The following is a 22,356-nucleotide window of genomic DNA, read 5'->3' as shown; positions in this document are numbered from 1 at the left end:
TACCCAGAAAGACACATAGCTGTAATCGCTACCAAAGTTGATGTATTCAGTCAGGTGTGTGAATACTTATATAAATGAGATATCTCTGTTTTTCATTTTCAATGCATCTGCATAAACATTTAAAAACATCTTTTAACTTTGTCATAATGGGCTATTGTGTGTAGATGGGTGAGGGGAAAAAAGCTATTGAATCCATTTTGAATTCAGGCTGTAACACATCAAAATGTGGAACAAGTCAAGGGGTATGGATAATTTCAGAAGGAACTGTACATGTACATAGTACTTCAATCAATGACCCCAACTACCTCGTACCCCAGTACAATGCCTCGGTACCAGTACTCCTTGTTTAAAGCCAGTATTTAGCCTCGTTAATGTTCTTTTATTTTGTTATTTTATTGTGTTACTATTTTCTTTTTATCTATTTGTTAATCTTCTTACTTTTTAACTGCATTGTTGGAAAAGGGCTTGTAAGTAAGCATTGCACGGTAAAGTCTACACTTGTAGTAATCGGCGCATGTGACAAATACAATTTGATTTGGTTTGGAGGGAGACGCAAAAGTCAGGGCGGTGGTTAGGCCGTCATCCCGGACACCTGCAGTCACGCCGATACAGCAGGAGCTACATTTACCAGGACAGGAACTGCCAGGCCATTCACCCGTGATGTGTCATGTCTGTTTCATCCTCCCCAGTAAGTACTGAATCAACAGTGTGATGTCGGAGGGGAGAAAAGGGATCCCGTGGAAGTGTCAGTTTAAGTTTCAGGCTAAGGTGAGATTGATTGCCATGTCATTTCTCCCTCCTACAGCTTGATGGATTGTAAAAACTGCCCTTCCAAGCAAAAAGGCAGTAACTGCTCATAGTGTAGAACTGAGGAAAATTGGCTTCAAATGTTATATAATTGTCCAGCCAAATGAATTATACTAAGAACATTGGCGATTAAGTGATCTGCTGTCTTACTACGAGTAATTAAAAAAAATCATGTTAACCCTGACTTCTGACACAACCTTTGACCCTTAAACAGCAGTTACTGCCTTCCTCCTAGGCATGATATATTATAAATTGCAGGGTAATACATCCGCTACAAGACCATGGTGCTTGCCAGTACGGAGCTGTGAGGGGAACGGCACCTCAGTACCTCCAGGCTCTGATCAGGCCCTACACCCAAACAAGGGCACTGCGTTCATCCACCTCTGGCCTGCTCGCCTCCCTACCACTGAGGAAGGTGCCAAGGACGGCACCTCACAGTTCCCGGATCTCAGCCCAGTCAAAACTGTTGAACACCAGCTGCTCTGGCCCCCAATGGTGGAACAAACTCCCCACGGGAGGGGACGCCAGGACAGCGGAGTCAATCACCACCTTCCGGAGACACCTGAAACCCCACCTCTTTAAGGAATACCTAGGATAGGATAAAGTAATCCTTCTCACCCCCCCCTTAAAAGATTTAGATGCACTATTGTAAAGTGGCTGTTCCACTGGATGTCATAAGGTGAATGCACCAATTTGTAAGTCGCTCTGGATAAGAGCGTCTGCTAAATGACTTAAATGTAAATGTAAATGTAATACCAAAGCAAAGAGTAATATCTGCCATTTTCATTTGTTAGTTTATTATAATTCTAATGTATGCTATTAATAAAAGAGCAGTGTAATTACTGACAGTGTAATTACTGACAGTGTAATTACTGACAGTGTAATTACTGACAGTGTAATTACTGACAGTGTAATTACTGACAGTGTAACAGATTTGAAACTGCATCCTTTGTGTGTCTCCCACTAATAAACAGGGACTTGCATCCTAATGATTCTATTCTGTCATAGATGACAATTAATACTGACATTTTGTGGTGTGCAAACATACGATCATAATCCTTTTCAGTTCTATAATGTTCTATAATATATGATATAATCAATGTTGATTTTATCTCGTGCAAACATTGTCATGATCATTTTCACAGTCATAAGTCAGTTCATCTACTCATTTCATACCTGCTCCCAAAAAGGCTCTTGAATTTGCATCTTTATTTTCAAATCTAATATTAAGATAATAAGAATAGCACTCTTAATAGCCCTAATGCTTATTTAGATTGCATGGACGGACATTGACGGGAAGAAAACCAAGTATTGATGTGTTTGTACAGTCCTAATGCACCCTCACATGGCAATTTTGATCCACGCAGATACTATAATCATCTAGGCCACAGGGATTGGTGAAAGTCAATTTGGCAAAACAATTTTTCCCCGCATTCATGTAATGATGAATAGATAGTATCAATTGCTGATCTCCTCTTATGGGAGCAGGCAGCATTGTTAGTCTATGCTCATTAGCTATCTCAGCTTGTTCTTACCAGTGTCTGGGTTTCGGCATTTCAGAGCAAGTTCAACCATAATTTCCCCCATGGAATTCTGTGCCGTGATGTTGTGTCCCTAGATTAGCAATGTGTCTGTAGCTGTCAGTCAGTGTCATTCACGTTCGATTGTATCTCTATCAGAATGTGATATGATACCAAGGTAAAAGGCAGTAACTGCAGCCAAGGGCAGGTTGAAACCAAGCTAAAAGGTAGTAAATTCAGTTACTGCCATTTACCTTGGTTTCACAGTAACGTTTTGCAGTTACTGCTAATTATGACCACCATTTTCTCCAAAACACAATACAATAGAGACAGGATATTTGTCCAAATTATTAAGCATGTATTTAATGTAGGAAAATAACTAATTCTCAACCAAATTAGTAGTTACTGCCTTTTTGATTGGTATCGGGGTTGCCCTGCTGTGATGCTTATCGGCCAACTTCAAACAGAAGCCCTATAATTGAGTGGCCAAACTAGCCAATGTCTGAGAGAGAGACTGTCAGGGAAAAAGAGATTGGTTCCAGAGTCAGAGCCTGCTTCCTAATGAATTCCCCTCCAATACATTGTCAGGTAATACTATGCTGCCAAGGGAATGAAATGGACTTGGACGGTTATTTGATAATTTTTCTGTGCGAGCACTTACCCTCCATTAAAATTCCCATTAGTGCTTTATGTCCCCTGTTGGTGCCATTTGGAGCAGGTGAATTGAGTGGCTAGCTACTTGGAACTATGAATTCAACTTGATCTCTTGCCCTTCTCCTTGGTTGGGAGATTGGAGAATGGACTGTGTGTATGTGGAGGGGGGGGGCTGCACGGGTCAGCTGCTTATTCACCCACACCCTCCCGCAATTGCTAATAATCCTTCCGCAACTGCCCGACTATATGTGATAAAGTGAAAATCTGTGGCCCGCACCCGACCCTAATCTACAAATATATTAAATACACTACAGGCCACAGTCGGAGATGGCGGAAAGATTTTTGTACAGGGGGTGAAAGATTTTTTTGGGGCCTAATTTAGAGATTTTTCTGCTTATAATTTCTGACATTTTTGTAGGCTATTTGTTAGGAAACTTGTATATAATTACATATAAACTCAGTAAAAAACGAAACGTCCCTTTTTCAGGACCCTGTCTTTCAAAGGTAATTCGTAAAAATCCAAATAACTTCACAGATCTTCATTGTAAAGGGTTTAAACACTGTTTCCCATGCTTGTTCAATGAACCATAAACAATTAATGAACATGCACCTGTGGAACGGTCTTTAAGACACTAACAGCTTACAGACGGTAGGCAATTAAGGTCAAAGTTATGAAAACTTAGGACACTAAAGAGGCCTTTCTACTGACTCTGAAAAACACCAAAAGAAAGATGCCCATGGTCCCTGCTCATCTGTGTGAACGATGTTGCCAGGGCAACAAATTGCAATGCCCGTACAGTGAGATGCCAAAGACAGCGCTACAGGAAGACAGGACGGACAGCTGATCGTCCTTGCAGTGGCAGATGCAACAACAGCTGCACAGGATCGGTTCATCAGAACATCACACCTGCGGGACAGGTACGGGATGGCAACAACAACTGCCCGAGTTACACCAGGAACGCACAATCCCGCCATCAGTGCTCAGACTGTCCGCAATAGGCTGAGAGAGGCTCGTAGACCTGTTGTAAAGGCAGGTCTTCACCAGACATCACCGGCAACAACATCGCCTATGGGCACAAACCCACCGTCACTGGATCAGACAGGACTGGCAAGAAGTGCTCTTCACTGACGAGTCGCGGTTTTGTCTTACATGGGGTGATGGTCAGATTCTCGTTTATCGTCGAAGGAATGAGCGTTACACCGAGGCCTGTACTCTGGAGCGGGATTGATTTGGAGGTGGAGGGTCCGTCAATGGTCTGGGGTGGTGTGTCACAGCATCATCGGACTGAGCTTGTTGTCATTGCAGGGAATCTCAACGCTGTGCGTTACAGGGAAGACATCCTCCTCCCTCATGTGGTACCCTTCCTGCAGGCTCATCCTGACATGACCCTCCAGCATGACAATGCCACCAGCCATACTGCTCGTTCTGTGGGTGATTTCCTGCAAGACAGGAATGTTAGTGTTCTGCCATGGCCAGCGAAATGCCCGGATCTCAATCTCATTGAGCACGTCTGGGACCTGTTGGATCGGAGGGTGAGTCTTAGGGCCATTCCCCCCAGAAATGTCAGTTTACTTGCAGGTGCCTTGGTGGAAGAGTGGGGTAACATCTCACAGCAAGAACTGACAGATCTGGTGCAGTCCATGAGGAGAAGGTGCACTGCAGTACTTAATGCAGCCGGTGGCCACGCCAGATACTGACTGTTACTTTTGATTTTGACCCCACCCTTTGTTCAGGGGCACATTATTCCATTTCTGTTAGTCACATGCCTGTGGAACTTGTTCAGTTTATGTTCATACAAATATTTACACATGTTAAGTTTGCTGAAAATAAACGCAGTTGATAGTGAGAGGACATGTATTTTTTTGCTGAGTTTATGTAGCTTCTCTTTTGTCGTTGCTTGTTGCCCTAGAAGACTAAATGAAGCCTTGCTCTCCAGAATAATGAATGGAATGCTCGGGAGGAAAGGGGTTTAGGGGCCTGGGAAAACTCTGAAAAAGGGAAAGACTTTCTATGCAAAATGTCCAAATGACAGTTTGACCAGTTTTGAAGAAATGGAAAGCTGTTAAAATGACCCAACCTGTTTCTGATAATATTTCTGCATATTTTGTGTGGTTGAAATACTATCAGCTTTTATGAGGCTGATAAAGATAGCACCTTTACAGACGGTTCCTTAACTGCGCCATAAAATTCTCTCAAGATGCTCAAAGAAAGAAATCATATTTTTTCACTCTTGTTCCCGAGGCAAAATCTACATTTGGTGTATCATTTCACTGAAAGAAATGCAGGAGTTAATATTAAGGTTATATGGGAGGTTATATACCTACAGTCAGTGTCCAGATTTCCGTTTCCACTTAACCCATCTAAACAGTAGGCTCTCTTGACATTCCATAGGCCTATTTGAAGTCCCCATCTTGTGACTGTAAAATTTGTACAGCGGCACCATTCACTGCATCATCCTCTTTTACCCATTCGCTAAATCGTTCCAAAACATGATTTTTCTGGCCATCCATTCTCTTTATTTTCAACTCTCCATTTCACAGCTTTTCTCTTTTCTCTCACTGTCTTTTTTCTTCTTCCTCCTCCTCACTCTGCCTCTACATCCTCCTCCCTCTGCCTCGTCCTTCCTCCTCCGGCCTCTTCCTCCACCTCCCTCTGCCTCTTCCTCCTCCCTCTGCATTAACAAAAGGATGCTCCTACGTTGGGAGACAGATTGTGGTTGGCGTGTAGGCTAATTGGCAGGTGTACAGTTAGGCCCTAAAGCTTAGGCTTACTCACTAATGCCAGTTAGCATAAAACAATGAAACATTTTGCCTATAGATATAAATTGCACAAGAATGCTACATTTATGGATTTTTCAAGATATTGTTTTCTCTTTATTAAACCCACCTGCCACTCATCCACACAATATTTAATGACCCTAAACCCTCCCGCCCTGCAGATATAACCGCGGGGACTTCGGTTATGAGTCAACCTGCACTTCACTAACAGCTGCTATTTGCTCAGTCAGGAAGCATAGGTGTGTGCGTGCAAGGTTCTCCAGGATTTGTGGTGCTGATGAGGGGGTGGCCCGGGGGGCAGCTCTCCCCCCACAATGAGTTAGAGATTTGTGCCTTTTTTTATGCCTTCAACTGCCATTTCCTGCAATCTAAAACCTGAAATGACAACAAATTAAGTGCGAATTTAATAAAAAAATATATATTTTTACATTTTGTTTTGTAGAATTATCATAGCAATTTCATTTTTCAATGGTCAACAGAACAGGGATCATAAGTATGAGGGCCATGGAAGAGCAATTAAAGTAAATCTGTGTGTGTGTGTGTGTGTGTGTGTGTGTGTGTGTGTGTGTGTGTGTGTGTGTGTGTGTGTGTGTGTGTGTGTGTGTGTGTGTGTGTGTGTGTGTGCGTGCGTGCGCGTGTGTGTGCGCATGTGCGTGTGTGTGCGTGTGCGTGCGTGTGTGCATGCGTGTGTGTGCGCGTGTGTGTGCGTGCGTGCGCGTGTGTGTGCGCATGTGCGTGCGTGTGCGTGTGTGCGTGCGTGTGTGCGTGTGCGTGTATGTGTGTAAAAATGGAGCAGCCATGTCCATAATGTGGCGCAGTGCCCATCTTTTTGGGGGGAACACTGTGTGATATGCTGAAGTTTCTGGTGTTTCTCTGTATTTAGCCTGCGTCCCACATACACTGCTTCTTTCACAGGCTCAAATGATACCACTGAAAACCTCCTAGCATGACAATAATGTTTTTTAAATTTTTTATATCCTGATTCTGATGATTCACTGGATTTAAGGCCTTAACCTTGGCTGCCATTGGGGTGCAGGTGAGACCCAAGAGCTGTAGTTAGCTTCAGGATTTACAATCGGATTTAGGGCCACTGGTCCGGGTATTAGAGAGAACATGGCTTGCTGGTCGGTCTCACTAATGCTGTGAGTCTGTGTAGGGCATGTGTCTTTTTTCCAGTTCTAAATTCAGAACCTTATTGTCCCCTCTGCTGGACTCAGTGATGAGCCACGAGAGCCACTCCGCCATTCAGACAAGGGCATGTCCAAGGTGCATTAGTAATGCATGTTGTTTATGTTGCTCAGAAGATACTAGCTACATTCATACTGTTCAACTACAGGCAAGGTTGCGACTCTATTGCTCATCATATATGGCCTACAGTACTGTATATATAGTAGTAACGGTTATTTGATCTTGTACACATTTGCAGCTAAAAGCTGAATTGCAGTACACAGACAAAATGGGTGGAAAATGAAGTCTTTAGTCGGCCTCAGAGACTGATTCTGCTGGCAACACGGATCTGGATGATGTTTGATGGCGTCAATCAGTTGGAGAGGTTAGTTTGGGTACACCCTGAGTTGTGTCCACTGCAGGGCAGTATGCAGCAGGACAGCACTCAGCAGGGCAGCACACAGCAGGGCAGCAGGGCAGTACGCAGCAGGGCAGTATGCAGCAGGGCAGCACTCAGCAGGGCAGCACACAGCAGGGCAGCAGGGCAGCACACAGCAGGGCAGCACACAGCAGGGCAGCACACAGCAGGGCAGCACACAGCAGGCAGCACTCAGCAGGGCAGCAAGGCAGCACTCAGCAGGGCAGCACTCAGCAGGGCAGCACACAGCAGGGCAGCACACAGCAGGGCAGCACACAGCAGGGCAGCACACAGCAGGGCAGCACACAGCAGGGCAGCACACAGCAGGGCAGCACTCAGCAGGGCAGCACTCAGCAGGGCAGCACTCAGCAGGGCAGCACACAGCAGGGCAGCAGGGCAGCACACAGCAGGGCAGCACTCAGCAGGGCAGCACACAGTAGGGCAGCACACAGCAGGGCAGCAGGGCAGCACACAGCAGGGCAGCACACAGCAGGGCAGCACTCAGCAGGGCAGCACACAGCAGGGCAGCACACAGCAGGGCAGCACACAGCAGGGCAGCACACAGCAGGGTAGCAGAGCAGTACGCAGCAGGGCAGCACGCAGTAGGGCAGTACGCAGCACACAGCAGGGTAGCAGAGCAGTACGCAGCAGGGCAGCACGCAGTAGGGCAGTACGCAGCACACAGCAGGGTAGCAGAGCAGTACGCAGCAGGGCAGCACAGAAATGACTTTCAGAGTAATTTATGTGTCTATTCCTATTTGATATAGTCTATTTCAATAAATATGTGATACTGAATGCAGTAGAGGAATATAGGCCAGACAGAGTGGAGATAGATCAAATTTCAAGTTTAAGTTTATTAAGAAAGAAATGATCCCTGCAGGCCAAGAAAATCCTTCCAAACGAGATTGAAAATTAAATGACCAATAACCTGTCCTCATTCCTCCTATTGGCCTGTCATTAGCTTTAAAATAACTTACAGTTAGCAACAGTAGATTATTTCCCAAATAATTTTATCCTACCAAGGTGTTGTCAAAAATAACAAGAATGAAAGTCTATACAGCCCAGGCAATTCTCAATCACAGCTATATGATAGATACAAATGTTCTATGATTTTATGAGGCAAGTAAAGCAGTTATTATCCAGTTATTAAGGTGGTGGAATACTTCTTTCCAGCCCATGATGTCACTACGGTAAGACCGTTCCTTATCAGACAGTCACTGCTCCATCACAGCTAACACACACGCACACACACGCACGCACGCATGCACGGACGCACACACACACACACACACACACACACACACACACACACACACACACACACACACACACACACACACACACACACACACACACACACACACACACACACACACACACACACACATACACACACACTCCATGCTAAAGCTCCTCCACCAGAAAGGACTATTAGAAAAGATTTGCCTGAACTTATCATCTGTCCAGGCTTTCAACAACATTATCTTTCATTATGATTCGTCCAGGCTTTCAACAACATTATCTTTCATCATGATTCGTCCAGGCTTTCAACATCATTATCTTTCATTATGATTTGTCCAGGCTTTCAACAACATTATCTTTCATCATGATTCGTCCAGGCTTTCAACATCATTATCTTTCATTATGATTCGTCCAGGCTTTCAACAACATTATCTTTCATCATGATCATGATTCGATTCCCAGGCTTTCAACAACATTATCTTTCATCATGATTCGTCCAGGCTTTCAACAACATTATCTTTCATCATGATTCGTCCAGGCTTTCAACATCATTATCTTTCATCATGATTCGTCCAGGCTTTCAACAACATTATCTTTCATCATGATTCGTCCAGGCTTTCAACAACATTATCTTTCATTATGATTCGTCCAGGCTTTCAACAACATTATCTTTCATTATGATTCGTCCAGGCTTTCAACATCATTATCTTTCGTCATGATTCGTCCAGGCTTTCAACAACATTATCTTTCATTATGATTCGTCCAGGCTTTCAACAACATTATCTTTCATTATGATTCGTCCAGGCTTTCAACATCATTATCTTTCGTCATGATTCGTCCAGGCTTCCAACAACATTATCTTTCGTCATGATTCGTCCAGGCTTTCAACAACATTATCATTCATCATGATTCGTCCAGGCTTTCAACAACATTATCTTTCGTCATGATTCGTCCAGGCTTTCAACAACATTATCATTCATCATGATTCGTCCAGGCTTTCAACAACATTATCTTTCATTATGATTCGTCCAGGCTTTCAACATCATTATCTTTCATCATGATTCGTCCAGGCTTTCAACATCATTATCTTTCGTCATGATTCGTCCAGGCTTTCAACAACATTATCATTCATCATGATTCGTCCAGGCTTTCAACAACATTATATTTCATTATGATTCGTCCAGGCTTTCAACATCATTATCTTTCGTCATGATTCGTCCAGGCTTTCAACATCATTATCATTCGTTCATGATTCGTCCAGGCTTTCAACATCATTATCTTTCGTCATGATTCGTCCAGGCTTTCAACATCATTATCTTTCGTCATGATTCGTCCAGGCTTTCAACATCATTATCTTTCATCATGATTCGTCCAGGCTTTCAACAGCATCTTTCATGATTCGTCCAGTTGCTTTCGATTTCGTACTATAGCCCAACTGTCGTTTTAGCAGAGTTTTTTGGGTTGGCTAATAGAAGGCGATAGGATTGTATTTAACAATGTTTTATGGTTACATGATCATGATAGGATAAAGGTTGACATTGCACAACCCTAATGTCAACTGATCAAGCCAGTCAGGAGGCCTTTTTCCATCTAGTTTGAATGGGGTTGTTTGTTTAGACATCTGTTCTGACATAAGAGCCCGCTCTCTGTTTATCTCTTTTTATCTACTGATCTGAATCAATTTTCCACCTCGTATTTCCTCACCAAATAGTTGTTTTTAACGTGACAGTGTTTTGTCTTTCTCTGAATGCTACCTCTTTATTGGGGTCGGTTGACGACTCCACTTCCACTCTGAGATAAGGTCAGTTGGCGTGTGCTCCCACCTCAAGGCGATGACAGCTGGCTTTTCAAAAAAGATCTGTGAATCCGCCGGTAGCTGAGGGCATGTTCGTTCTTTGAGAAGTCGTTGTTGGTTCAGCCTTTTCCAAGTAAAACCAAACCACTAATTTCCTCATTCCATTATATAATCCTTCCATTTGTTTCTTTCATTCAGTGGGGTACTCTGGAGGAACAGAAGAACATTTCATACTTTGTGTGGGGGAATCATTCTCTCACTGTTTCACCCCATTAGTGAAAGATAGGGCTCACAGGAAACTGGAGTGGATGAAATACAATTCAACTGTGTGGGCTGACATTAAAAGTTACAGTAACCCTTTATTATACACAGTCTTATTCCAGCTAGCATTCAACTCAATAGGTATCTTCTGTACCGTAACATTTTACCATGTGAAGAATGGACTGTTAAATAAAGTGTAACTTGTGTTGTTGTGTGAATTGTGATTGGTCGCTCAGTGTGAATGGATCTCTTGTTTTCTGCAGGAGTTAGAGAGGGTGACGTCATTACAAACCAACCTACAGCTGGCTGCAGTAATCTGCACCAACGCTCGGTGGTAAGCATTCTGATGTGACCCACCCTCCCTCTTAAAGCTGTTGATCTTCCACAATGGATTATTGAGTTGTAAATTCCTGTTAGCATGTATTTAATGACACAGTCAATTTCATTCCCACTGTTTGCATGTACAATATGAAATCAGTGCACGCTAACTTGACTTTGATATTGAGTCAGTCAGTGTTGTGATTCATGTTGAGATTACTCTTAACAGAACTGTGCCAGCATTGTAAATGTCTGTCACTTCCTGGTTCCGGGCAGCTGAGTGTTTCCAAGGAGGACTTCACTGAGGCCAGCCTGGGGCTCCTAGCCAATCAGAGGAGGAGACAGCTGCTCACAGGGCTGCTGAAGCCACTGAGGACCATCAAGACCCTGGTAACTATCCAAGTCACCATGTTGCTTTAAATCCTCATACAGACGCATAGATATAAACAGGATATTGACATGCAACATACTGTACAATTTAGTTGTGGAATGTTGCACTTATTTTGTAATTGAGTTTCAATGTTTGTTTTGGGTCTTGATAGTGATGGTCATGCTTAACTGTTCTCCTTGTTGTTTTACAGCAAAGGACTGATGTTAGACTCAGTGAGATGCTGGAGGTAAGAGTTATGCCACTAGAATGCATGTACAAGGGTTCTCTAAAGGTCAAACAACAGGAGGCTGAGTTCAGATGAAGCTCTAGGAAATTCAGATGGTCATGAATCCCTGAATCCCATTTGTCATGGCAGACCATCCTGGACTCATGCCTGCTTCTGTCATAGGGAGATTTGTGTAGATACTGTAGATTGTAAGGTCAGACACCGATATACAAAGGATTCCTTTCAGTTATAGCCCATTCTTAAAGTAATGGGTTTAGAGCAGTTTATACTCAACCTGGGTTCGTACTGCAGGGGATCTGAAAAAATACAAAATAAAATATATATTGTTTATAAATATGTATGTATAGATATTTTTATTTTGTGTGTGTGTATATACAGTTGAAGTCGGAAGTTTACATACACTTAGGTTGGAGTCATTAAAACTTGTTTTTCAACCACTCCACACATTTCTTGTTAACAAACTATAGTTTTGGAGGGTCGGTTAGGACATCTACTTTGTGCATGACACAAGTAATTTTTCCAACAATTGTTTACAGACAGATTGTTTCACTTATAATTTACTGTATTACAATTCCAGTGGGTCAGAAGTTCACATACACTAAGTTGACTGTGCCTTTAAACAGCTTGGACAATTCCTGAAAATTATGTTCTTTTTGGAGAAATGTCCTCTGGTCTGATGAAACAAAAATAGAACTGTTTGGCCATAATGACCATCGTTATGTTTGGAGGAAAAAGGGGGAGGCTTGCAAGCCGAAGATCACCATCCCAACTGTGAAGGGTGGCAGCATCATGTTGTGGGGGTGCTTTGCTGCAGGAGGGACTGGTGCATGTCATAGAATAGATGGCCTCACGAGGAAGGAAAATGATGTGTATATATTATTATATATATATTATATATATATTATATTATTATATAGCTCCACATTGATCTGGTATTGATACTTCCTGTATATAGCTCCACATAATCAGATACTGGTACTCCCTGTATATAGCTCCACATTGATTTGGTACTTCCTGTATATAGCTCCACATAATCAGATACTGGTACTCCCTGTATATAGCTCCACATTGATTTGGTACTTCCTGTATATAGCTCCACATTGATCTGGTACTGGTACTTCCTGTACATTCTTGGCCAAAAGTTTTGAGAATGACACAAATATTAATTTTCACAAAGTCTGCTGCCTCAGTTAGAATGATGGCAATTTGCATATACTCCATAATGTTATGAAGAGTGATCAGATTAATTGCAAAGTCCCTCTTTGACATAAAAATGAATTGAATCCCCCAAAAACATTTCCACTGCATTTCAGCCCTGCCACAAAAGGACCAGCTGACATCATGTCAGTGATTCTCTTGTTAACACAGGTGTGAGTGTTGAAGAGGACAGGGCTGGAGATCACTCTGTCATGCTGATTGAGTTCGAATAACAGACTGGAAGCTTCAAAAGGAGGGTGGTGCTTGGAATCATTGTTCATCTTCTGTCAGCCATGGTTACCTGCAAGGAAACACGTGCCGCCATCATTGCTTAGCACAAAAAGGTCTTCACAGGCAAGGATATTGCTGCCAGTAAGATTGCACCTAAATCATCGGATCATCAAGAACTTCAAGGAGAGCGGTTCAATTGTTGTGAAGAAGGCTTCAGGGCGCCCAAGAATGTCCAGCCAGCACCAGAACCGTCTCCTAAAGTTGATTCAGCTGCGGGATCGGGGCAACACTACCGAGCTTGCTCAGGAATGGCAGCAGGCAGGTGTGAGTGCATCTGCATGCACAGTGAGGCAAAGACTTTTGGAGGATGGCCTGGTGTCAAGAAGGGCAGCAAAGAAGCCACTTCTCTCCAGGAAAAACATCAGGGACAGACTGATATTCTGCAAAGGGTACAGGGATTGGACTGCTGAGGACTGGGGTAAAGTTGTTTTCTCTGATGAATCCCCTTTCCGACTGTTTGGGGCATCTGGAAAAAATCTTGTTCGGAGAAGACAAGGTGAGCGCTACCATCAGTCCTGTGTCATGCCAACAGTAAAGCATCCTGAGATCATTCATGTGTGGGGTTGCTTCTCAGCCAAGGGAGTGGGCTCACTCACAATTTTTCCTAAGAACACAGCCATGAATAAAGAATGGTACCAACACATCCTCCGAGTGCAACTTCTCCCAACCATCCAGGAACAGTTTGGTGACGAACAATGCCTTTTCCAGCATGATGGAGCACCCTGCCATAAGGCAAAAGTGATAACTAAGTGGCTCGGGAAACAAAACATTGATATTTTGGGTCCATGGCCAGGAAACCCCCCAGATCTTAATCCCATTGAGAACTTGTGGTCAATCCCATTGAGAACTTGTGGTCAAACCTCAAGAGGTGGGTGGACAAACAAAAACCCACAAATTCTGACAAACTCCAAGCATTGATTATGCAAGAATGGGCTGCCAGAAGTTAATTGACAGCATGCCAGGGCGGATTGCAGAGGTCTTGAAAAAGAAGGGTCAACACTGCAAATTTTGACTCTTTGCATCATCTATATATAATTGTCAATAAAAGCCTTTGACACTTATGAAATGCTTATAATTATACTTCAGTATTGTATTTGGTGCATGTGACTAGGGCTGTTGCGGTGACCATATTACCGCAAAACCGGCGGTCACGAGTCATGAAGTCAGTTAAATTTCACGTGACAGGTTTAGTCATGGTAATTAGGCTTCTCTAAGCTCTGATCCTGCAGCTTGTCATTAGCAGCCTAGCAAACTCCCTGGTACTCAGCACTCTATTGTCCCTCTAATCACTCTGACAATGCAAATGTAATTAAAAATAGAATTAAACACTTCATGAGAGCCAATGATCTCATGTTGCGCAACATTTCTTTAGGCTATGCAGTTGCGCGAGAAAACAGAGTGATAGCTTCTGCTAAAAATAGGAGGATCCCATCAGCTTTCTATAGGCTAGACCTACTATATTTATTTCTCAACTTTCCTAATATTAAGCACATTGCTTATATTTACAACAGGAGTATAGTCTACCTGCCTGGCATGAAAAGGACCCACGGTGTCACGCCCTGACCATAGTTTGTTTTGTATGTTTATATGTTTTGTTTGGTCAGGGTGTGATCTGAGTGGGCATTCTATGTTGTATGTCTAGTTTGTCTGTTTCTGTGTTTGGCCTGATATGGTTCTCAATCAGAGGCAGGTGTTAGTCATTGTCTTTGATTGGGAACCATATTTAGGTAGCCTGTTTTGTCATTGTAGGTGATTGTCTATGTGTCGTGTTTGTGTCAGCACGCTTGTTCATTAGCTTCACGGTTGTTGTTTTGTAGTGCTCAGTTTTCCCATTAAAATGACGAACACTTACCACACCCCATCTTGGTCCTCTCTATCTCAAGACGACAACAGTGACACACGGGGAAAGTGTCCTCCGTTCCCTATTTAAGTGCATAGAGGACATGTATTTTTCCCCACTTCCCCTGTTTTGATACAAGTGCATGATAATGGTCCATTCAAAATCAAAACAAATTTCACACATATTATTTGGTATATGTAAAGATTAAATCAAGAATAGTTTGATGGGTGACAATATTAGCCAATCACTTGTGAATGATATATTATCACTTGTGAATGATTCCCAGCATAAGAATCAATGCCTACACCTTATGTAGTCAAGCCCATAGGCCTATATGTTTTGATAAGATTTGTATCACAACTAAAGTGGCCAAATAACTTTTTTAAATGAAACACATGAACCCACTTCACACGGGTTGTAGATCCTAACTGGCATATATAAGCAGCGCGTCAGTATCATGTTTGGGGAAGTGTTTTGTTTCAGAGTGGGTGGTAGGGACAAATCATTCACTAAACCTCAACTAAATCTTGTAATAAATTTATCAAGTTGAGGTGACTAAACTGCTTAGAGTGACCTTGGATTGTAAACTGTCATGGTCAAAACATGCACGGCTGGCCTTTGGATGTACACAGAGAGCTAATATGACTAATATGCATGTAAATCTCTCCTGCCTCAAAGTGGAGGAGAGATTGACTTCATCACTACTTGTATTTATGAGAGGTGTTGACATGTTGAATGCACCGAGCTGTCTGTTTGAACTATTGGGGCACAGCTCGGACACCCATGGATACCCCACAAGACATGCCACCAGAGGTCTCTTCACGGTCTACAAGTCAAGAACAGACTATGGAAGGTGCACAGTACTACATAGACCCATGACTACATGGAACTCTATTCCACATCAAGTAACTGATGCAAGCAGTAAAATTAGATTAAAAAAAAGATAGAAATACACCTTATGGAACAGCAGGGACTGTGAAGCAACACAAACATAGGCACAGGCACATGCATACACACACACACGATAACATAGTTCCGGGCTCCCGAGTGGCGCAGTGGTCTAAGGCACTGCATCTCAGTGCTAGAGGTGTCACAACAGTAGATATGTGGTAGTGGAGGAGTAGGGGCCTGAGAGATTGTGAAATCTGTGAATGTATTGTAATGTTTTAAACATTGTATAAACTGCCTTAATTTTGCTGGACCCCAGGGAGAGTAGCTGCTGCCTTGGCAGATCCATAATAAATACAAATACACATTTTCACCCCAAAAATGCGCTTTTATAATAATACCATTACATTCAGAATTGGATTTGTGGTCACTTTTGATAACAGTGTTTTCCGCTTATGGTACCTTTGCCCTTATAGCCTACTACAATGTGCGGTTTGCTGCCCTTATCATGTCAAGAAATAGCCTAATAGTTTATTAACATTTTAAGCTAAATGTTCTGATCTGTTGCGTCAGGCACATTGCGTAAAAAAGTTTTTGGGATGCTAGTGGTTGTATTCATTTGGGATCTATCGCATCCCACAACTGTCCCAGACTGTTTGGAATATTTATTTCTCACACAGAATATAATAGATCGCGTTTTGTGCTATGGGGGATAGTAGATTGACATAGGCTAGTGCTTTTGCTGTTTGTTAAGCCTACTCATCTTGTTGGCTGACGAAAAGTAAATGTGGACAGTTCTTCCAATATCAAATCAAATCAAATCAAATGTATTATATAGCCCTTCGTACATCAGCTGATATCTCAAAGTGCTGTACAGAAACCCAACCTAAAACCCCAAACAGGAAGCAATGCAGGTGTAGAAGCACGGTGGCTAGGAAAAACTCCCTAGAAAGGCCAAAACCTAGGAAGAAACGTAGAGAAGAACCAGGCTATGTGGGGTGGCCAGTCCTCTTCTGGCTGTGCCGGGTGGAGATTATAACAGAACATGGCCAAGATGTTCAAATGTTCATAAATGACCAGCATCGTCGAAAAATATCTTCAGTATGCATCTCGGAATTGGATAAGGACGTGTGCAGTTGCGTCCCCGATGTCTGTCTTCACTTGTAGCCTTTGAGAGACCCAATCACTTGATGGAAAGCCATGTGAGTGAGAGGTGATTGGGAACACAGCACTCACGGAGTAGGGCACAACGGCCACTGGCCGCAAAAGGCATGGATTTTTTTAGGGTGCATTTTGGCGAATGAAAAGGACGAATGCCACCATGTATTTTTAGGCATTGTCAAATGCTTGTAAAATTGTGAATGAGTGACTGATGTAGTGTGTAAAGCCTGCGCAAAAAAATAAGGTAGCTCTCATGCCTTTCAAGCAACTACTTTCAAGTCATCATTAGTCGCATAATGCAGCCTTACAATGTATTAAAAATCTAAACATATAGTCCAGCGTTTGTAGGACAACTAAAGTTATATTAATTGCTCTAAATTAAGTACACTGCTCAAAAAATAAAGGGAACACTAAAATAACACATCCTAGATCTGAATGAATGAAATATTCTTATTAAATACTTTTTTCTTTACATAGTTGAATGTGCTGACAACAAAATCACACAAAAATGATCAATGGAAATCAAATTTAGCAACCCATGGAGGTCTGGATTTGGAGTCACACTCAAAATTAAAGTGGAAAACCACACTACAGGCTGATCCAAATTTGATGTAATGTCCTTAAAACAAGTCAAAATGAGGCTCAGTAGTGTGTGTGGCCTCCACGTGCCTGTATGACCTCCCTACAATGCCTGGGCATGCTCCTGATGAGGTGGCGGATGGTCTCCTGAGGGATCTCCTCCCAGACCTGGACTAAAGCATCCGCCAACTCCTGGACAGTCTGTGGTGCAACGTGGCGTTGGTGGATGGAGCGAGACATGATGTCCCAGATGTGCTCAATTGGATTCAGGTCTGGGGAATGTGTGGGCCAGTCCATAGCATCAATGCCTTCCTCTTGCAGGAACTGCTGACACACTCCAGCCACATGAGGTCTAGCATTGTCTTGCATTAGGAGGAACCCAGGGCCAACCGCACCAGCATATGGTCTCACAAGGGGTCTGAGGAATCATCTCGGTACCTAATGGCAGTCAGGCTACCTCTGGCGAGGACATGGAGGGCTGTGCAGCCCCCCAAAGAAATGCCACCCCACACCATGACTGACCCACCGCCAAACCTGTCATGCTGGAGGATGTTGCAGGCAGCAGAACGTTCTCCAAGGCGTCTCCAGACTGTCACGTCTGTCACATGTGCTCAGTGTGAACCTGCTTTCATCTGTGAAGAGCACAGGGCGCCAGTGGAGAATTTGCCAATCTTGGTGTTCTCTGGCAAATGCCAAACATCCTGCACGGTGTTGGGCTGTAAACACAACCCCCACCTGTGGACGTCGGGCCCTCATACCACCCACATGGAGTCTGTTTCTGACCGTTTGAGTAGACACATGCACATTTGTGGCCTGCTGGAGGTCACTTTGCAGGGCTCTGGCAGTGCTCCTCCTGCTCCTCCTTGCGCAAAGGCAGAGGTAGCGGTCCTGCTGCTGGGTTGTTGCCCTCCTACGGCCTCCTCCACGTCTCCTCATGTACTGACCTGTCTCCTGGTAGCGCCTCCATGCTCTGGACACTACGCTGACAGCCACAGCAAACCTTCTTGCCACAGCTCACATTGATGTGCCATCCTGGATGAGCTGCACTACCTGAGCCACTTGTGTGGGTTGTAGACTCCGTCTCATGCTACCACTAGAGTGAAAGCACCACCAGCATTCAAAAGTGACCAAAACATCAGCCAGGAAGCATAGGAACTGAGAAGTGTTCTGTGGTCACCCCCTGCAGAACCACTCCTTTATTGGGGGTGTCTTGTTAATTGCCTATAATTTCCACCTGTGTTCTATTCCATTTGCACAACAGCATGTGAAATTTATTGTCAAGCATGTGCGCACTCCCTCAAACCGTGTGGAGAAAATATCCTTTCTATTTCATTCAGCTTTGTTCAATTGTATTTTTCATACTATAAAATAATGCCACGGAATTCTAAGCAAATCTTTTCTGCTAAATGAACTAGTGTAGCCCACATCCATTTGGCATAGCCAGATCAGGACCTAACATAAGGACAACTCAGAGTAAGCTATTCTGTTCTTCTGAAATACACTATCTTTTCCTCATATCATGCTTCTTTAGACCTTTCTAAATTAAATAATGGATTTATTGTGAAGGTGGAGGCTATATTACATGGATGTATTATACTTTTTAAATGTATAGGTCTGCATCAGTGGCTTGTAGGCAATGTGTGGAAGCCAGGAGTGTTTATGTTAATTAACGGTCAATTACCGTGAGACCGACAGTTATTTGCTAGTCAATTACCGGCGGACATAATTTGGTGACCACCACAGCCCTTCATGTACCAAATAAAATTGGATTTGATTTATTGTGAAAATGTTAATTACTTCTCCTTGCCATTATCATTCACCTAATAAGACATTGGGGAAGCATTTTTTTCACAAACATGATGGGGGCTGCCGGTTTGCCTGGGCGGGTGTCCCTCCGCAAGAAAAGGTTGAAGACCCTGGTTTAGTGCAGTGGTCAACACAATTACTTATGTTTCTATTCTTGCATACACCAAACTATGTACTAAATAGAACGTTTAACGTCTGATATTCCTGTTATTGGCTTGTGTCCCTCTGTCCTGTAGGAGGAGGACTATCCAGGCGCCCTCCAGTTGTGTCTGGAATGTCAGAAGGCTGCCATCGCATTCATACTATACAGCTGCATAAGGTATGTTAAGATTCCAACTACTACAGTACACTAAGATTCCAACTACTACAGTACGCTAAGATTCCAACTACTACAGTACGCTAAGATTCCAACTGCTACAGTATGTTAAGATTCCAACTACTACAGTATGTAAAGATTCCAACTGCTACAGTATGTAAAGATTCCAACTGCTACAGTATGCACAGAATTCCCACTGCCCCAGTATGTTGAGATTCCAACTACTACAGTATGTAAAGATTCCAACTGCTACAGTATGTAAAGATTCCAACTGCTACAGTATGCACAGAATTCCCACTGCCCCAGTATGTTGAGATTCCAACTACTACAGTATGTAAAGATTCCAACTGCTACAGTATGTAAAGATTCCAACTGCTACAGTATGTAAAGATTCCAACTGCTACAGTATGCACAGAATTCCCACTGCCCCAGTATGTTGAGATTCCAACTACCCCAGTATGTTAAGATTCCAACTGCTACAGTATGTAAAGATTCCAACTGCTACAGTATGTTAAGATTCCAACTGCTACAGTATGTAAAGATTCCAACTGCTACAGTATGTAAAGATTCCAACTGCTACAGTATGTAAAGATTCCAACTGCTACAGTATGTTAAGATTCCAACTGCTACAGTATGCACAGAATTCCCACTGCCCCAGTATGTTGAGATTCCAACTGCCCCAGTATGTTGAGATTCCAACTGCCCCAGTATGTTGAGATTCCAACTGCTACAGTATGTAAAGATTCCAACTGCTACAGTATGTAAAGATTCCAACTGCTACAGTATGTAAAGATTCCAACTGCTACAGTATGTTAAGATTCCAACTGCTACAGTATGTAAAGATTCCAACTGCTACAGTATGTAAAGATTCCAACTGCTACAGTATGTAAAGATTCCAACTGCTACAGTATGTTAAGATTCCAACTGCTACAGTATGCACAGAATTCCCACTGCCCCAGTATGTTGAGATTCCAACTGCCCCAGTATGTTGAGATTCCAACTGCCCCAGTATGTTGAGATTCCAACTGCCCCAGTATGTTGAGATTCCAACTGCCCCAGTATGTTGAGATTCCAACTGCCCCAGTATGTTGAGATTCCAACTGCCCCACTATGGTGAGATTCCAACTACTACAGCACATTCAAACACTACAACACAAAACATTCTAACACTACAACACAAAACCCCTAGATGCTGATCTTGTCAGTTTTGCATTTCCTCCACGAATGGTTCTCTTTTTCATATATTTTATTGGAGTTATTTTTGTCTGTGTTAGAACACTTAATGCTTAAGCTTATGATTGGGGGAAGGGAAGCTGATCCTAGATCTGTACCTATGGAAAATCTTACCCCGGACCTAGTTCATGTACACAAAGTTTAATCTGGTGAGTGAGTTCATTCACTGCTTTGTGTTGAATAATGTAAGAGCAGGCTGAATAGTTTGTGAGGGGCATTGATGCTTTAAAAGGTTGTGGCTGCTACTCAGAAAGTGCTCAGATTAAAGTAGCAGTTTTTATCAAAATCTATTTTACAGGCCTTTTACCTGTGCATAATAAAACAGCACCCCTTTTTTCATCACAAACTTTTGTGTCCTAAGGAAAGTAAATGGGCATTTCCTAATGGGTTTAAACCTTCTCATATGGTGGGTTTCAAAACCATTAGTCTGATAATGTACTACAATGAATGTTTTGTAATGTTTGAGAGAGTGAGTCTTGGCTGAATGCCACTGTCCGTGTTCAGACTTGGGGAAAAACATTATGTCACGCAATGACAACGTTTTCCCACACTCCTCTGCACCTCTCTCTGCCTCTCACCCCTCTCCAGCGAGCGTTGGCATGCAAGAAAAGTCAGAGCAGTATTTGAATTAGCGTCAGACTGCTATGTGTTTAGCAAGGTTGCATGGCAATGTTGTAGTACTCGAGACCGGTCTCGGGGCACGTATTGAGTGTCTTGGTCTTGTCTCTGTGTTGGATACATTTGTACTCTGTCTTAACTCGGTCTCAGACAGTAAGGACTCATAATTTCTTCCCGAGACCAGCGAGGTAAAAAATTCATTATCAGCTTCTATTCATTCAGCTCATAAAACCACTTCACCAGGCGAAGCTCCTTTTTTGAAACAGTAATATCCAGCCTTTATATCTGTTATAAACATGTTCGCAATGGCCTTCAGTGTGATAGGTTAGTACTAGAGGTCGCCCGATTAATCGGAATGGCCGATTAAGTAGGGCCAATTTCAAGTTTTCATAACAATCGGTAATCAGCATTTTTGGACACCGATCATGGCCGATTACATTGCACTCCACGAGGAGACTGTGTGGCAGGCTGACTACCTGTTATGCGAGTGCAGCAAGGAGCCAAGGTAAGGTGCTAGCTAGCATTAAACGTATCTTATAAAAAACAATCAATCTTAAGATAATCACTAGTTAACTACACATGATTGATGATATTACTAGTTTATTTTTTAAATTTTATTTCACCTTTATTTAACCAGGTAGGCAAGTTGAGAACAAGTTCTCATTTACAATTGCGACCTGGCCAAGTTAAAGCAAAGCAGTTCGACACATACAACAACACAGAGTTACACATGGAGTAAAACAAACATACAGTCAATAATACAGTATAAACAAGTATATATACGATGTGAGCAAATGAGGTGAGATGAGGGAGGTAAAGGCAAAAAAGGCCATGGTTACAAAGTAAATAC

The 22,356-nt window shown here is 42.9% G+C and overlaps 1 pseudogene; it reads left to right on the top strand.

Moving 5' to 3' along the window:
- Positions 1-22,356, top strand: part of LOC118399001 (syndetin-like) — a 143,001-nt pseudogene that overhangs the window by 50,885 nt on the left and 69,760 nt on the right.

This window comes from Oncorhynchus keta, chromosome 20, assembly GCF_023373465.1.
Source record: "Oncorhynchus keta strain PuntledgeMale-10-30-2019 chromosome 20, Oket_V2, whole genome shotgun sequence".
Classification (NCBI taxonomy): Eukaryota; Metazoa; Chordata; class Actinopteri; order Salmoniformes; family Salmonidae; genus Oncorhynchus; species Oncorhynchus keta.
Note: the sequence above shows the minus strand (reverse complement) of the source record. Positions and strands in the feature narration are given on the sequence as shown.